Source organism: Lissotriton vulgaris, chromosome 5 (assembly GCF_964263255.1).
Source record: "Lissotriton vulgaris chromosome 5, aLisVul1.2, whole genome shotgun sequence".
Classification (NCBI taxonomy): Eukaryota; Metazoa; Chordata; class Amphibia; order Caudata; family Salamandridae; genus Lissotriton; species Lissotriton vulgaris.
The window spans coordinates 1,257,440,644-1,257,458,420 of NC_141693.1; the positions used below are offsets into that span (position 1 = coordinate 1,257,440,644).

At 46.6% G+C, this 17,777-nt stretch overlaps 1 protein-coding gene across 1 annotated transcript in view; it reads left to right on the forward strand.

Annotated features, from left to right (window-relative positions):
• Positions 1–17,777, forward strand: part of LOC147712426 (uncharacterized) — a 1,115,452-nt gene that overhangs the window by 670,600 nt on the left and 427,075 nt on the right. The gene's annotated exons all lie outside the window — the stretch shown is intronic.

The window sequence follows — 17,777 nt, forward strand, 5'->3', positions numbered from 1 at the left end:
AGAGCAGAGGCTTAGTTCTATTTCACCTCTTTGTGGCCTTGCATCTCCACTCTGCTCTGTGGGGGCCGGGGGAGCAGTGATTGTCAGAGTGGAGATGCAGGGGCGCTAACAGGTGAAATACAAAAAAGCCTCTGCTCTGTGGGGGCCGGGGGAGCAGTGATTGTCTGCAAGGTCAGCGCACCGCCAACGAAGGCTTGCCGGGCCACCACCGGCCCGCGGGCCGTACTAGGAGTACCCCTGCTCTAGATACACATATGCTATCTAAGAGTCAGATAGTAGCATGATCCAGGTATATGGACACATACAGTTTCTGTGTCACCCACCCAGGCTGTTGTCCTTCCACCCATCATTGCTTCATCATTCACCCAGCCATGCATCTCATATTCTTGCCTTCCCAGCTAGTCTTCAATCTCAATAAGTAAGGAATATATAAGAGCTTACCTCTGGCCGCCACCACCACCGTCTCAACTCTCACAGCTGCCGCCGCCGCCTCCTCCCCTGAAGCATCGCCCGATTCGCCCTCCGCCTCGGTGTCGAGCACCACCACCTCCACACTGGCCCCGCCACCAGATGTTCCACCTACAAAGTACATTTAAGAATGTTAGAATAAAGCAGTCACTAGTATTTGGTCTAGGAATGAAAACATGTGAAAACAATGTAATTTGTGACTGTCGTTAAAGTTAAAAAAAAAATGTCCCTTTTTCCAGGGAAGGTTGTCTTGCTGCACTTTTTGGCACAACTGATGAAGGCTGTTTTTTTAACACGCACCATTTTTCTCCACACAGACAGAAGATGGACTTCTAACAACAAGATCAAGTTGAAACCAGGTGAGAGCTCGGCTCGACCACAAGAAATGTCTTCAATTAATCGTCAGCACTAACCACTTTTCCATTATCAGTTAAACGTTTAGTTTTATTATGACTTCATTTTAATAAATGTGTTTACTTTTAATAAAGCTTTTAAACTTAAATACAATCTGTGTTTTTTGGTCCAGACTAGAGTGACTGAGCGAAAGGTTTTGCAATTTTTGCAAGCATGAGTCCAGATAGAACACTTCAAAAGACATTATGGACAATCCCAGAGGACTGCACTAAGTTGATAGAGCTATTGCTGACTAGAATCATGGGAGTTTCGCCAACCGTGCAATCTTAGTTAGCTACACAGACAGACTAATAAGAATAATCTAGTAATACCACAGGGAGTCATAGTAGAGGCAGGATAAGAATTTAGATACAGTCTACAAGAAGAGCAAAGACAATTTTGAAAAAAGTCAAATGAGGAACGCTAGGAAAAATAGGTACTAGTCTAAAATGAAAACTTACTGGGGCCAGCAGAGGAGCCCTCGCCTGCCCGATCCTGGCCCTGTTGATGAACAGCATCCGCCGCCTGCTGCTCCTGTGTCCTCCTCTCGCCCCTGGGGGGAGCTGACGTACAACATGAAAGAAAGAACAGAAAACATGGATGATTGTTGCTTGTCAATGTCAACCAAATCAAACATTTCAAAAGAACAATAACAAAATATTTCTGCGAAATTATATTGATTATGGTTACTTTTCATTTATATGCGGACCTGTGACTTCGAAAGTCACGTAACTCACTAAACAAAGTACTGAAACGTTCACCTAGGACTGGCAGGCAGCAGTCCGCAGGCAAGACGCAAAGTGACAGACAAACTCCATTGTGATTTCAGTCAGATCAGTGACAACACTAACAGTTGCCTGCTACATTACCAGTCATTTAAATAGTCAAACTATCAATCCACCGCCACTATTTTTCTTATTGTCAGGGTTACAAAGGAAGGGGCAGATTTAAGCCCTTGCGGCTCTTTTGCGCCGTTCTTGCGTGACTTTTGTGACGCAGCAGCTAAACAAAAAAGGGCGCCATGGTGCGGCGTATAATATTATAACAACGTGACGCATTTGGGAGATGCATCCCGTTATAAAGCCCTGCGCCATCAGGGGGCGTTCCGGCGCAAGGGAGGGCATTCCTGCGCTGGAACACATCCTAATAGTGGCTGAGGGAAATCTACAAAATATCAATCAGTCACCTTTAGGACAATGATGCGTCACACAAACCCTGCACCTGCTTGAAGCAGACGTACGGCTTGACCCAGCATTGGGGAGATAGGGTACCCCAGAGCATTGATGGAGCTGCGCCATCGTTGCGACGCAACTCCAGCAGTAAAGCTTCGGTGACGTTTTGGGCCCATGGTGCGCCGCATTGCAAATACGGCGCACCATGTTTGGTGGTGGTAGCGGGCCGCACAATTAATGGCGCATCCCTGCTACTTTGCAGGGATGCGACGGTAATTGCAATTCTGCCCCTTAGGGGCATACTTACTTACGCGTTCTGGCGCATCTCCAGAGATGCGCCAGATCAAATGCGTCACGCAAAACTACCCTTGCGACACGGCAGATGTGCCTCATTTACAATGCGGCGCGCCCTGGCGCAAGGGTAGGCACTTGCGTGAGGCATCTCGTCACGTAAGAGCGGCGCATCGCTGGAGTCACGTCGCCAACGCAATGCAACTCCAGTAATGCTCAGGGCCACCCAATACTTAACATGCTGTGTCAGTCCTTTCGCCTGCTTCGAGCAGACATAAGGAATTGAATTGACGTAGCAGCGTCGCAGAAGTGCCTGCGTTAAATCTTGTACATTTCACGCAGGCAATTTTGCGAGGCGCACAGCCGCTGGACCGCGGCGCCCACCCTGCGTACTAGGAACGCACCCATTGTGGTGCAGGCCCATGGCTTTATAACATGACGCATCTCCTAGATGCGTCATGCTGTAAATGACTCGCAGGGATGCGGCACGTTTACGCCGCTGTTGCGTCACGCAAGGCAACGTAAACGTGGCGCAAGGGGCTTGTAAATGTAATCTGCCCCCTAGTGTCTAGCATTACGCAGTTCTGTAAAGTACACTCATACATAATAGTTACTCAGGCCAATGAGACCACGAAATAGAAAACAAATAAGCATAGTAGCAACGCCACTGAGAAGGAGAGCAGTGCACCTGAAATGCACAGAAGATTTTGAAATATAATTTAACTACAATGTAATCGTCATCAGCGGCATTATTGGCTTGCTCCATGTAAAAAACAAATATTTGCAATACAACAACACAGAGCAGGAGAAAACATCATAGTAGTGAGTGATTAAATGGCTACTACTACTCACCAAGCCCGGGGATCTCCAAGCCGAGCTGGTCCAGCAGGTCGCGCTCGCGGTCCAGGAGGTCCGTCCAGCGATGGGTGACCTGGCTGTAGGTGCGCTGGACCCCGTAGAGGTGGGATATGGCCCAGCACACCTTCTCCCACCGCTTCCGGCGCTCCCGCATGTTGTACCCGCCGGCCGCGATCCTGCCGCCTCCCGCGATGGTCTTGGGCAGGCGGCGCTGGACGAAGTAGACCAGCGCGCCCACTTCCTCCGGGCTGAAGATCTCCCGTCGCGTCACCTGCTCCCCCCTCAATCTCCCGCATGCTGTCCTGCCACTGGGTCCAGCACTACTCCCCGCCGCCGCTGCGGCCCTCAAGTGCCTGGGCAGCTTCACGGCGCCTGGCTTGACCATGGTCTGGGCAGGTAAGGTAGGAAGAAGTAGAAAATTAAGAAAGAATAGGATAGGGAAGAAGAAAAGAAAAGAGTTTAAAAATGTAGTTTAAAAGTAAAGAAAAATAGCAGAAAAGACAAAAATATACAGCTAGGAAAAGAGAGGGATAGATAAGAAGCAAAATCGTAAAAAAAAAACTGAAAACAAGCAAAGGATGGCAAAGATACCAAGAGGATTAAACACCATGCCCAGACACAGGAAATGAATGAAAAACAAGATGGCCGGCGCCCGTTCACGAGCGCAAAAGTAAGTTCGCGCGAGATTTTCCTCGCGATCTCGTGCGAACCTCTAGATTTCCCGCGCGATCTCGTGCGACCCTCTACTCGCAATGCGCTTACTGCGCGAGATTATACATAGCGGGCGGAAACGGAAATACGTCACGCAAACAAAATGGCCGCGCCCGTACTCGACCTTGGGGTAAATTCGCGTGTTGCGCTGCAAGCGGCTCGCGAATACTGCAAAAAAACTCGCGAAACAACAAGCCGCAAAAAAATAAAATGCTCATTCGCACGAATTGGCGGCTTCCGCGGTCGGTTTCGCACGACGCCGCGCCCCGCGAATAGCGCGAAAAAAAACGAAAAACGATTTCAGCAAAAGCAAAAGCAATGAGCAGGTGCAAAAGGTCAACCTCATGATTTGTAACGATTCTTTGTAGTGCTTCCTGAGGGGGCCCTCCAGAATTCGGTTGCCTGCTTGCAACTATTGTGTGACCCTGCTCTGACCTTAACTGTATGCCACAAAGGTCCTGATTTACAGCTAAAGGAGCAGACAAGCAGGTGCCAGGCTGGAACTTTAAATTCTTTCAGTGACACATTAATTAGCCCCTAATTCATTATTGTCAGTTGGGGCAGGGCAGGTGTTGTAACTAATTTTGCAACAATGAAAGCACTTAGCAAGTGCAAAAGATCACTAATCAGGGCGCACTAAGGAAGCAGGTGCCAGCTAAAAAAATATTCTGTGACACATTAATCAGCCCCAAATTAATTCAAGTCACTTGAGGCAGGGAAGGTGTGCTTTGCTTTGCCGAAAATAATGTACACTGGACAACCAGAGGGTGTGGTGATGAAACAGAGGGTGGCATGGGTGGGCCAGAGGGTGGCATGAGTAGTCAGAGAGTGGCAGTGGTGACAGAGAGTGGCAGTGATGAAAAAGAGTGTCCCAAACAGGCTGGACATGTAGAAACAACAAGTTCGCAAAACTTGCGACCCGACAGGTAAGTTCGCAAATTGCGAAATTGTAAAAACCTTCGCGAACTGGCAGAAACACGGGCGAACACAAAAAAAAAAAATCCGCAAATTCGCGGGAATTCGCGGATTTTGCGGATTGCGAATCCGCAAATCCGCAAAATTCGCGAACGCGAGATCCGCAAAATTCGCCCATGCTTACTTGGCTGCTCCCCTCTTGGGGAAGAGAGGGCCTGAAAGCAGGGGAGATCGAGGCTCGGCCATGGGTGAGGTGCCCGCCATCGACGCTGCTGGGGCCTTGTACTGCGGTGTCTGGTCCCACCGCAAAGGCCACCTTGGAGTATATCCATCCTGCACTTCATCCCCAATGGTGTGTTATGCCTGGTCCAGTATCCCAGTCAGTGAGCTCCATGTACTGAAGACTTAGGGCCTTCTGCCACCCATTGGGGGGTCTCTGTGAGAGCTATAGAGCCATTATCTCCCGAAAGACTTCAGCTCTCCCCCTGACCTGGCTGGGGCCCGCAAGCAGTCACAAGAGGTGTCGGTGATAAAAGCTGCCTGGACTGCCTCGTTAAGGGAAGTACTGCCGACCGCGTTGTTTGGCTGGCAGTAGCAGGACCTGATGCAAGTGGACTCTGCCTGACCACCGGTGAATGGACGGCGACGGCCAGGCCCAGTAGAACGGGCCCTGGGCAGGTACGGGGGCACGGGGTATTAGCGAGGGCAATCTTTTGGCCTGCACTGTGTGAGTCCCCAGGCACCCCCAATGTCCCCCCAGGCCTAGAGTTCTACATCAGCGGTGACACCCCCTCCCCCCGCCTAACGTGAAGAACTTTGTTACTGCGTGCTTCCCCTGCATACTCAGTGTCCTGGAGGGATGCTTGGCCCGATTCCTCGCCTGTAGTCCTAGTTGGCGTTGTGTGACCCCTACGGATTCCTAGGCGGTAGTCCTAACCAGCGCTGGTGACTGATTGCGGGGATACAGCGCAGCGGGCAGAGCCCCTGCTTCACTGGGGCAGACTTGGTACATCGTCATGGCAGGGAGCCATCGCACACCTCCATTGAACACTCGCTCATGAAGGCGGAGTGGCTACTTGGGGTTTATCTCTTTGCAGGCGCTATCTCCTCACCACCTGCGCAGTTAAGGTACAGTGCACGAGGGTGCTGGTTCCTCTATTGCTTGAGGGTCCGGCCATTGGCTTGACAATCCCACAGTTCTGCTACAGCCTCTTTCGCCTCGAGAGGGGCCCTGCTTCCTGCTGGCTGTTTCTTCTGGGCCGTGTCTATCCTGAGGTGGTGGAGAGGTGGTGCTGCTGCACGGTCGGCTGGATCTCTGCCCTGCTGGCTGGCCTTTATCAACTGGGTCCCACGTCCACCCCACAGACATAGGAAACTATTTCCTGCACTGCTGCACTACTGGCCCTAACTAATAGTTGCTCTCTGCGTAGGCGGGTGCTGGGGCCCCATTTTGGGGCACGCTGCTTTCATAGATTGGTTGCAGCCCCTGCAGAGGTGGTGTCCCCGGAAGGGTCCACAGCGGCGGGACAATCCTCCTTTACGACCATGACGCAGTCAACGTACGGGAAAGATGCCTCAGCAGCCCCTAAAGAGTCAACATCTGCTACTGCAGCCGCGGGGGACAAGCCGGATCCAATCCCTGCTCCTGAGGTGGTGCTGGCGACTGGGGGCCCTTCGGAGCCGGACACGCAGACTTTGATGTCGCTCTTCATGCAAGAACTCAAATCTGAAATAGGGTCCTTGCGAAATGAAGTACAGGCCTGCGTTAAAGATCTTCGGAAAGATTTGGGGGAGTTGGGTGACCGAGTGGACGACATTGAAAGAACCCTAGACGCCCATACAGAACATCAGGATCACCTGTGGCAGCGCCTGGCCACTTTGGAGGAGCAGCAGATTGAGTTGCAGATCACACAGGAGGATTTGAAAAATAGGGGGCGCCAGAACAACATATGCATCCGGGGGGTTCCGATCGGAGCAGAAGGTGCTGAGCATCATGTCTTTTGTGGCGGATATGCTCCGTGATATCAGGGGAGATGATGACATTGCATCGCCGGCCTTGGACCGTGTACACCGAGTGAATGGACCTCCAGGGAGGCCTGGTCTTATTCCTGATACCCTAACTCGAGTCCATTTTTTTACCAAAAAGGAAGCAATCCTCAAGGCAGCGCAGGAGAAACCTGAGATCTGATTAAATGGTGTGCCCATCCAGCTATACCAAGATCTGGCCCCTAGACGCTTTGACGCCGCAGAGACTTTAGACCCATTACTGATAAGTTTCGAAAGCTTAACATTCGCTATCAATGGGGACATCCCTTCCCCCTCATATTCCAGTGGGAGTCTAAGCGGCGAGTGCTGAGATCATACAGAGAGGAGGCCCAACTGCTCCAGATCCCGGACTCCCCCCCGGCAAGCCCCACCCGACAGCCTGCTAAGACCCGGACCCCACTAAAGCCACAGTGGAACTTGGTGCGCCACTCTCAACCATCCCTGTAATTCAATACATCAAATCCTTAGAAGGTGGCTGTTCATCCTCGAGCTCCCAAGTGGCTCCCATTAAGTAGCTGGACTTTCTGATTGCTGCATGTCTCAAAAGTACTACTCGCCATGTTAAAATGCCACCCCACTCTTGACTTTCCACCTACTTGGCTGCCCCACTGACAAACCCTGAGCGCACGCTCTCGTAAGGCCGGGCCCAGCTAGTGCTGGACTAGATCCCAACACTCCTCCACAGATGTCCACTCGCAGAAGGTCGCAACAACACCATGCAATGAAGGCAGAAAGTGCCGCAGTGGACATGTCTCCTAAGCTTCCAGAAGCTAACTTCCACGCTGGAGGCTGTGTTAATGGCTTGACCACCTGTTACTTGTTTGGGGAGTTTTTCAGCCCACGAAGTTCGAGACACAGGGATCGTTCCGTTTCTGCTTGGGAGGTGTCTCGAACTAGTGTAGAGACAGCTTGGATGCTACATACCCCTTCTTTGGTGAACCCTGCAGGGAGCCTCCCGGAGTCAATCGCAGCACGCTGCGGCTGCCATGGAATGCGACAATCCATGCCGGACATCGATCCACGATTGACTGCGGCAGCTTGCTTCGCTGATACCAGGATCCATTAGAAGGAGCAGGATGCCCTGACGGAAGGGCTATTACTTCCGGATCTATATACGGCTGAAGCCACTTGACCTGCCCTAACTTTAATGGCCACGCTTGCTGTTTGCCCAGTGCCCTGCGATGGGCTATGAGCTGCTGATCTATAGCCGACGCGCTCTGCTGCTCTGTCCTCTGGCAGGCGCACTGATGGTTTTCCAGCTTTCACTACCGCAGCGGCGTTCCGGGCCATGTTCCGGAGTCTCTCGTACATTTCGCAGCGAGATGACCGACCTTCGCTCCTATTCCTGGGAGAGTGACATCTCCAGGACAGCCTGTGCTGTAGTGCATGGGTACTCCCTTAACTTGACTAGGAATATGTTGGCCTGGTTGGCCGTTACAGTATCTAAGTTGTTTATACCTCTTCAACCCTTTCCCCCTCTTTCCCATCCCCACCTACTTCCCTGGCGCGGGGGGTGCGCCTGGGCCACCGGGAGGGCTGTCAGCGGATACCCAGCTCGATACAACACTGGTCTGAGACGGCGACTCTACCTGATGATAGGTGATGATGACATCTGTACCCTGCTTGAAAGTCCCGTCCCTTAATGTGAAGGGCCTAAATTCCCCCAATAAAAGGCGTCAGATGTGGAACTACCTCTTGCTGCAGAATCCAGATATAGTCTTCCTGCAGGAGGCACACCTCGTCAGGAATGATGTCAAGCGTATGCATCACTCGCGTTTCCCTCATCAGTTTTGGTCTTCAGCAGCCACTAAGACAGCGGGCAATGCTTTCCTTTGCCGGGCAGGTGTTCCACAGGGTGACACTAAAGTAGTCCGGGACACTGAGGGCAGATTTCTTAAGGTGGGGGTCAGGAGAGGGCACCGCACACTTACCCTTTGCAATGTGTATGCACCAAACCAGGGTCAAGAGACTTTCCTGCGCAGAATTCTACAGGAGCATGTGGAACCGGTGGGTACGGACCTCATAGTGAGTGGAGATTTGAACTTGGTGTGGGACGCGGAATTGGATCGCAGTGGGGACGCGTTTCATGGGGTGGGAGCTATGTCGGCATCAATGGAAAAATCTTTTACTGCTTTAAACTTTATAGATGCCTTGCGCTATCACTCCCCGTAGAGTCGCGGCTACACATACTACTCTCACGTGCACTGCTCTTACTCTCGCATCGACTTCATCTTTTGGCCCATTCCATGGTTGAAGATACCCTCTCCGCGGACATTTCTGACATATCAGTATCTGATCACGCGCATGTGGAACTTCTAATCCATGAGCGCTTCACTCACCCCAAGCGGCCTACAAGCTGGCGATTCCCGCCCCACATCCTAAGGGACCAGGTAGAAAGAGAAGAACTCCAATCTGCCATCTCATGCTATTTTGAAACTAACAGAAACGCCTCTTCCTGTTCTGTGGGATGAGCTTAAAGGGACGATTCGTGGTACCCTTACGTCAATTTTTATCGCTAGGGCGCCAGAAGCTCGCCTCTATGAGACCAAACTTGTGCGTGAAATCAAAACGTTGGAGAAAATGGACCAGGAGTGGCCTTTGGCTGTGCATAAACAGCGCTTGGCTGTCCTCAGAGGCCAGCTTAGGGCCCATAGAACAAACATGGCGGAATACACTTTGCTTGCACTGCGTCAGAGCTACTGCGACGTCGGAGACAGGGTGGGTAATGTTTTAGTGCGTCGTTTGAGAATGCGGGCAGCTAAAACCCACATTGCGAAACTTAAGCTAGGGGAGAGATCATGGGCTACTACAGAATCTGATAAGCTCCAAGCGTTCCAAGATTATTACCCGTCTCTCTATGCTCTGGATAAACCCACCCCTGAACTCATATCGGCTGCCCTAGATGCCTGCGACTGGGATCCTCTGAACAACTACCACTCCAAGCTTTTGGAAGAACCAATTACATCAGAGGAACTAACTAGTACCCTGAAGGAACTTCCGCTCGGCAAAACGCCAGGCCCAGATGGGCTCCCAGTTTTATTTTATCGCACTTTCCTGCCGCAACTTCAAACGCATATACTGCGCCTTTTTAACTCATTTACAGATGAGGTAGGGCCATCCCCTGATATGGCAATGGCTGAAATTGCCGTAATTCCTAAGTCTGGGAAAGACCACACACTCTGCTCTTCCTTCCGCCCTATCGCCTTGTTAAATACAGATCTTAAATTATACACCAAAATCCTGGCAAAACAACTTAGCGTGCATCTGCCCAATCTCATTGAGCCGGATCAGGTAGGCTTTATTCTACAACGCCAAGGGGCGGATAACGTGCGGAGAGTTGCGGACCTTGTAGGGAGGGCGTGGCACTGGAGGATCCCCGTCTGCCTGCTGTCTCCGGATGCCGAAAAGGCGTTTGACTGGGTGGATTGGGGATTTCTACGTGCGGTGCTCCGGAAGGTAGGTCTAAGCCCGCGAATGATAGCGCGCATCATGGCCTCCTACATCTCACCCCTTGCTAGGGTCTGTGTTAACGGGCAACTCACTTAGCCCATTTCCATCCTTAGGGGTACCAGGCAGGGTTGTCCCCTGTCACCCCTATTGTTCGCCCTTGTGGTGGAACCGCTCGCTATTATGATACGCCGGTCACCTGATATTCGCAGACTTACACTTGGGGGCATAGAACATAATATTGCCCTGTTTGCGGACGTTCTTCTTCTTACCCCGTTGCGTTCGCTTCCAGCAGTACATACCCTGCTCCAGACCTATGAGCAAGCTTCAGGGCTTAAAATTAACCATACAAAGTCTTGGGCTCTTAACCTCACGATCCCGGCGGGTGAGATTGCGACCTTGCAAGCCCTCATCCCATATCAATGGGCAACCAACTTTATACGGTATCTCGGCCTTAATCTAACGTCAGACTTAGACACCTGGTCTCAAGCTAATTGGCCAGAATACAAAAACTCAGTTATCTCTGACCTACGGGCATGGAAAGCTCTACCGCTTTTCTGGTTGGGACGCCTTAACACAGTCAAAATGTCCGTCCTGCCGAAAATTCTTTAGCTATTTCAAACTCTGCAGACACCCATCCCAGAACACCAGCTCCAGGGGCTGCAACGCGTTGTTAATAGCATTTATATGGGGGGGGGGAGAAACCGAGATTCTCTAGTAAAATGTTATTGCTCCTGCGGGATAAAGGGGGGGCTCGCTTGCCCTAACCTGATGGAATACTACTGGGCATCTCACCTCCGCTTTCTCCCAGAATGGACGGCGTGGGAAAGGGAGAAGGTGTGGTTCCACAAGGACAAATCAGTCACATGTGGCCCTCTCTGGGACCATGCATGGTTGCCCCGGGAGGCGCGTCACCGCAGCGTTTACATGGCGGTCCCTACTAAAACAGTGCTTGAGATTTGGGATAGAGTGGCGGTGCATCGGGGCCTCACTACTTTCCCATTCCCACACACCCCAATTGCTCGCAATCCGCAGTTGCCTCCTGCTTGTTGTCCGCCCTATTTTGCAACTTGGACGGATAATGACTGCAGAACGATTCGCGACTTATTCTCAGGGGAAGACATCAAAACATTTGTCCAATGTAAGCAAGAATTTAAACTGGCCGAGAAAGACAAGTACCAGTATATACAACTTCGGCACTGGCTACAGGGATCCTCACTAGCGCAGGCAGCCACACGATCTTTCACACCGTTTGAAAAGCTAGCGCGTACCTTTAGCTCTTCGAAGGGGTTAATCTCTTGCATATACCACATCCTTCAGCATTCATGCCGCTCAGAACCCCACCAGTATCAATCGCAGTGGCAGTCCTTCTCCGATGCCAACATTGCTCCCTCACAATGGACGTGCCTTTGGCGCGACATTCCAAAAACTTTCCATAGAATCCTTCAACAGGAATCCGCCTACAAGGTGATGACCCAATGGTATTACACACCAGCTCGGGTTCAGAAGATGTTCCCTAACGCGTCTCCTATGTGCTGGCGCTGCACACAAGTGATTGGCGACTTCATAAACATTTGGTTGTTGTGCCCTCTCTTTGCTACCTGCTGGAAGGAGGTCCTTAGTAATGTTAAACGGGTCTTAGGGTACCACCTCCCCGAACGTCCACTCACTATCAATCTTGCCCCTAGGCCAGTGAACCTGCGAGCGATGACCCGTTGGGACCGGCACCTTAGTCTCCACATGCTGGGAGCAGCAAAGCAGACTATTGCCCTATATTGGAAGAAATCTGAATCACCCTCGATAAATGTATGGTTCACTCTCTTATGGCAAACAGTGGCAATGGAGCTACTCACGGCGCGCCTCCAGCTTCAGGAGGTCAAGTTCACCAAGCTGTGGAAGCTGCTGGTGGAGCACCTAGGGCGACTAGAACACGCTAGACTGCAACCACCAAGACTCCGAGCTCTGCAGCTTTTTGATGACGTAATACATCCCACTGACCCAGAGAGTTATTGGAACTCCACTGACTAGCCACCCAGCACAACCCCACAAGTATTCTTTAGGACTCTGACGTGTTCTTTACAGATGCACTGACTACGCTCAAAGTCCTTGACTTCTCCCTGCGGGTCACCAGAGGTCATATGTTTTATGGCCAGAGCAACGCTTTCCAACGGCGTGCAATGCTCTGAAATTATACCAAAGCACCACACACTCCCCCCCCCCCCCACCGCCACATTCTCCTTCCTTGCCCTCTAATCCTCCCCCACTTTCCATCCCTCCATCTTTGTTATGTATATGTTCCTTTTTTGTTTTCTCTTTTCTGTTTCATTGTTCACGTTCAGCAGTCCACTGTTGCAACAATGGTATCTTAATACAACATAAGCATGTCATATAGCGAAGGAGCGCTAACCTGTTGGTATGAGCTTTTTCCTCCACAGCAAAGGTTTGAGCCCGTTATTGAGTACTTGGAGCTCTAGGACATCAGCACAAGTGCTGTGGACAGCCATTGAAGACTTTAGTCATTGTCATGCCTGATGGACCTGGGTAAGGTGATGCCACCTGAATCCCTAGGCCTAATATGCCCCCATGGTGTGGGAATTTGGACTGCACATAGCCTCTCACTTTTCCTTCTTTGTAAATTGCCATGAAATATTTTGTATCTGTTTCCTGACAAATACCAATAAAACATTTTAAAAAACAAACAAAAAACAATATAAATAAATAAATATATAAATGTTACAAATCAAAATACAAATATATGTAATATTTGAAAAAACATAGTATAATGTTAATTACATATGACAAATACTTACAAATATCATATCATATAAAATAAAAAATAAACTTCAAAGAAATCAATATTTTTAACTCGAAAACATTTACAAACAAAAACATTAATTATTACATGAATGTATTTCTTTTATTTCCTACCCTATAACACCACACAAATCACCACCCTCATCAAAATTTTAAAAAATGTACTTCCATAATTAACATAAATAATTACCAATTAAAGAAATAGTATTCAATAAAAGAAATAAAACATTTAAAACATTATTAATTTACCACACTTTAACCCTATAATTCCCACAACACACAGCTAAAATTAAACTGTAAAAAAAATGAATTACACAATTAAAACCTGTTTTTAAATAAAAACCGATTTCTATTAAACAACTAATTATAACGTAAGTAAAATGTTTTAATACCTTCCCTTTACCCCCTTAAAAGTAAAAACCACACGCAAAATAAACAACTACCCTACATAAATACAATTAATCAATAAATAACTATTTATTAATTATATAGAAATAACTTCCCAACATTAACCACTATAAATCCCACAACAAACACCTAAAAGTAATACCACAATTTCAATATTTAATTTACAGTTATTTAATATGAATAAATATCTAATTATTAATTAATTAAACATAAATTGCATCCCACCCTTTACCCCCATAAACACTACAACCTGCACCTAAAATTAATTACACATTTACCATAAATAGTCACCAATTAATTATTATTAACAGCCAATTATTAAATAATTAATACTACATTACACTACACTACTAACACTATAAAATCTTAATGAAATAAATATTATTAAACAAAAAAATTATCATTAATGTAATATAAACTACTTCTCACCCTAGTCCCCTATAAACTTGCAACCCACTACAAAACTAAAAAACACAAAATTCAATTAAAATAAAATTAATAACTACTAAAAATGTAACACATATATTAGAAAATATAAACAATTCTTATACAAAAATGCTACATCACATACATTTAACATATATACTAAAATAAAGAACACTAATTGAACAATGAATATTTTAAACTATATTTTTGCAAACTATATTAATCACTTCTATATTTTTAAAATTGTTACTTTTTACCATAAATTGACATTCTTCACCACAATATTCTTTCTGTATATATTTCTCACTCACGATATTTAGGACTCGACATTTAAAATTCAATATTTTATCTGCAAAAAATTGGTTCTTTGTTTCCTCAGCTCATCTGAGTCTCCTGATCCACGTCCCGACTTCGGTCACAGTTCGCATTCCACTTTCTTGGTAAATGATTTGATATCTCCTTGGAGACAACTGTGTATTGTGCTTACATACCTATTTCCAATCAAAGTAGTGTGTGTATTTTTGTTTCTTATCTCCAGGTAGGAGATATATCAATGTGTTAGTGAGTGTTGTTAAATAAATAAATATATTTTTATAAATACACTGTGTGGTTCTTTTTCATTTAATCTACACTATCTGATTAGATCTGGTAAAACAAGGCGCATAACACTCCTGGACTAAGCCTGACATCTGCTTTCCACAGCTCTAACTTAGAGTGCTTTCTATGGTTGTCTAAAATCACCATAAGTGGTGTCTGGATTAGGTTAAGGTGCTTCACTTAAGTGTGCACCATATACTAAGCCAGCCTCCTACACCTACCTTTTATATACACGGCACCCTCCCCTTGGGCTTGCCTTAGAGGTGACTTACATGTAATAAAAGGGAAGGTTTGGGCCTTGCAAGTAGGTTACCTTTCCTGGTCAAAATGGTGTACAAATAGAGTAGAAAAAAATTCATTATGAAATCAGTTAAAGGAACCAAATGGGATTGTTAGAAATATGATTCTAAAATTTTGAAACAACTATCACATCTCATATACATTCCTTGAAAAAATCTATACACCCTAGTCTGATGTCAATTATTATTATTATGATTTTAAAAACCATTCCCTTTTCATGCGTGAAGTCAAAACCACTAACTGGGAGGTGAGGTTGTGATAATAGTAGCCTCTGTATATTTAATGTAATTAAGATTCTCTTGGCATTCAATTTTTAGAATCGCGATTTCATTACAAGTCCGGAGGCTACCATTATGCATGGTGGAAGCCCTCCAGTGCCACATCAGTCATGTGATCTATAGTTTTACAATAATGTTTAGTGGAAGCATTAGACCAATCTGCCGCTGTCATATTATCTTCCAACTTTTCCAGAGGGCTGAACTAGCAATGGCAACACTCAATGAATGTTCTCTAAATGTTTGCAAATCGACACCAGCTTGTAGAATAGTACATTTCACCCACAGCAATTGTTGCTGTGGTTATCGCTTGAAAGGGTTTGACAAAAGAAATCAGTAATTGCTTCACACCAAGAGGTCGAAAATCATTATACATATTCTCTTATGCTTTTCACTAATAACAATTTTCTGCATGAATCAAAACTTGGATAAAAGATGGTATCATACATAGGCTTAGTTCTTTTAGTAATATCAAAGTTAAACGCAAAGGGGTCATAGAGTCTCTTACTTACCTCCAATGCCTTGATGTCCAAAACAAGATAATAGACACACTAAGGTCGCAGGTTTTATAGTAAGTCTTTTTGTTTCCAAAAATGTATTACCTAGCCATGTTGAAATTTAGGTAAGCACCAGATTAATGTCCCACAAAGTTTGATATCTTTGTCTAGGCAGCCTCCTTAACCTGATTCTCTTAAGTACTTGACATACCAAAACATTCTTTCCTACACTCCTGCTATTAATCATACTGTGACTTACAGAGATTACAGATCTGTAGCAGTTAATAGTCCTATAACGTAGGCCCTTATGGAACTGTTCTACCAGGAAGTTAACAACTTCCCCTACAGGAGCGTCCACGTGATTGAAGTTCATTTCCATGCATCAACGTAACCAGATCCTCCAAATCCCCTTAAATCTGTATCGGGTACCTGGGGACCAAGATTTCTCAAGGAGCTCTTCTTGAGAGGACTAACATCTCTGAAGATCATCTGACAGTTTCCATGTAATAAGACTCAAATTCCCTTCCTGGACCAGAGGATCTCCATCTACGTCTTTCAGAAGACCCTACATAGCAGGAATAAAAAATGGAATGTTGCTAGTGAGTTCCAATATCATTGGGAGCCACACCTACAAAAACCCAGTATGGAGGAAGCATCTCTCATATCTCACTTTCTGAAGGACCCTCTGAATCAATGCGAAGGAAGGGACCATGTACCGGCTCGCCCACTTTCAGCTCTGAAGGAATACATTCACAGATCAAGTCCTCTGGTCCGGCATCCAACTGTAGTAATTCTTCATTTGAAACGCCAGTCTGCTTGCAAATAGATCTAACTCCAGAGGACCCCAAACATTCATTAGTTTCTTGAAACACTTTTTGTTCAGCTTCCAATCACTGTAATCCCTTAAAAATCTTGAATCCCAGTCTGCAGTAACATTTGCCTTCCCTGGCAAATATTCTGCCCTCAAGCTAATTTTGTGTTGTTAACAAAATAGCCAAAGCGTCTTGGCTAATTCTGTTAGATCAAGGGATTTCATATCTCTTTAACAATTTATAGAGGCTACGGTAGAAACATTTTCCATTTTCAATAAATCTGCATTTCCTTGTAAACAGTCTCTGGAACTCATGAGAGCATAGGGACCTACTTTCAATTCCAAATAGTTTATGTGATGCAACATTTAAATGAAATCTGGTGAGCAGCTAAAGATTACCAGGCCATTTCCGGATGTCTAAATTGCCCTAGCTTCCTGATCCAGTGAAACTTTGTCCCCATACCATAAGCCTCACCAAAGAGCCCTCGCCTTTATCCTTTGCAAAACACACTAGAGCAAGGGGCCTGAAAACATTTTTTTTAATGGGTATGGACAACAAACCTAAAGTCTCAATAGCTTTCTCCGAGTTAAAGAATCCTGTTTGAAGATGTGTAGTATCTCTCTCCTTATTTTGATAATCTTTTTCAAGAGAATGAGCAGTGCCGCACTGATGGTATCTATTGTGAACCCTAAAAATTCTAATGAGCGAGAGAAGTTAAGAATTGACTTATCTTTGTTTACTATGAAACACAAACTTTCCAGTAGTCACATGATCATAAAGCTAAAGAGAATAAGACTTCTTGCTACCTGTAAAGACTGTTTTCTGCTTGAAGCCCTTGACCATACTTTTTTCTTGAACCATGGCTGTACAAGTTGTTCCAGAGTGGTCAGGGAAGCTGAACTTCTGTAATCTATAGGGAAATTAAGGACAAGAGGCCATCTTTGACGAAGCCTAATGGGAAGGTTCTTGTGGCTATGGCCTTAAAAAGCAGGTGTGGAAAAGTATCCTACTGCATCCCCCTTAGATCTGTGGCCTGGATTAGTCAGGGAACCTCCTGGGAGGTTGATAGCATCGGGAGCATCCATGAAGAACCTATTCAATTTTTTGAAACGTTTGCATTTAGAATTTTTTCAGCCTCTGGAGATTTGGGTGAAGGCGCTAAAGCTACCTGACAAAGTCCAACTCAAGCACACTAGATTTCCAGGTTTGCCCTGCTATGACCTTTTTTATGCAAAGTTCAGGGGTGCTGCAGAATATTGGTAAGCCAGTATTCAGGCTCATGGAGCCCGGATCAGCCTCAGCTTTCCCTTGCTGAAGAATTTAAAGCTCCAAAAAAGTGACCAAGTT